The following is a 942-nucleotide window of genomic DNA, read 5'->3' on the forward strand; positions in this document are numbered from 1 at the left end:
TACAAGTCAATGGTTCAAGCTCACCATCTGCTCCTTGGAAACCCTATAGAGGGTAACTATGGGTCAGAATTGATTTGATGGCACACAACAACAACAACATACAATTATATGTGTCAGTGATGAGTCTGTGAGATAAACAGTAGGCTGTGAACCACAAGGTTGGTGGTTCCAGCCCACCAGTCATTCCTCAGGAGAAATATATGGTTTTCTATTCCTGCAGACTTAAAGTCTCAAAAACCCTTGACACAGGATATCTACAAGTCAGAATCAACTTGATAACACTTGATAACAATTATATACATGGTTGTTTCACAAAGTTTGTGGGAAAATTTTATTATCTTTCAATTAAATTTTCCATGACTTTTATATGTATGTATATATATACACATATAATTTTATGTATATATCGCATCCTGGTGTGGCATCATAGGATAAGCACTTGACCTCAAGGTTGGTTTAAACTACAAGGCAGGCAATTTAAATTCATGACCCACTCCTTGGAAACACTATACAGGGTCACTTTGAGTGGGAACTGACTCAACAGCACATAGCAACAGCAACAATAAACACATACATACATATATTGTATACAGGAGTCTTGCTATGGAGCTGTAGGATAAGCACTGAACAGCTAACCATAAAGCTAGTAACTCAAACCCACAGTTATCTCTTGGAAACCTTACATATGGTTCCTAAATACATCACTTTAAAAACAAGTTCAAATATGTATGTATATATACATACGTCTATAGTGCTGGGAGCTCTGGTAGCATAGTGTTTACGAATTTCACTGCAAACCACAAGGTCAGCAGTTCAAAACTACCAGCTACTCCGAGGGAGAAAAATGAGGCTTTCTGCTCCCGTAAAGATTTACAGCCTTGGAAACCCTGTACAGGGTCGCTATGAGTCGGAACCGACTCCACGGCACATAACAACAACAAC

Source organism: Chrysochloris asiatica, unplaced genomic scaffold (assembly GCF_000296735.1).
Source record: "Chrysochloris asiatica unplaced genomic scaffold, ChrAsi1.0 scaffold00002, whole genome shotgun sequence".
Taxonomy (NCBI): Eukaryota; Metazoa; Chordata; class Mammalia; order Afrosoricida; family Chrysochloridae; genus Chrysochloris; species Chrysochloris asiatica.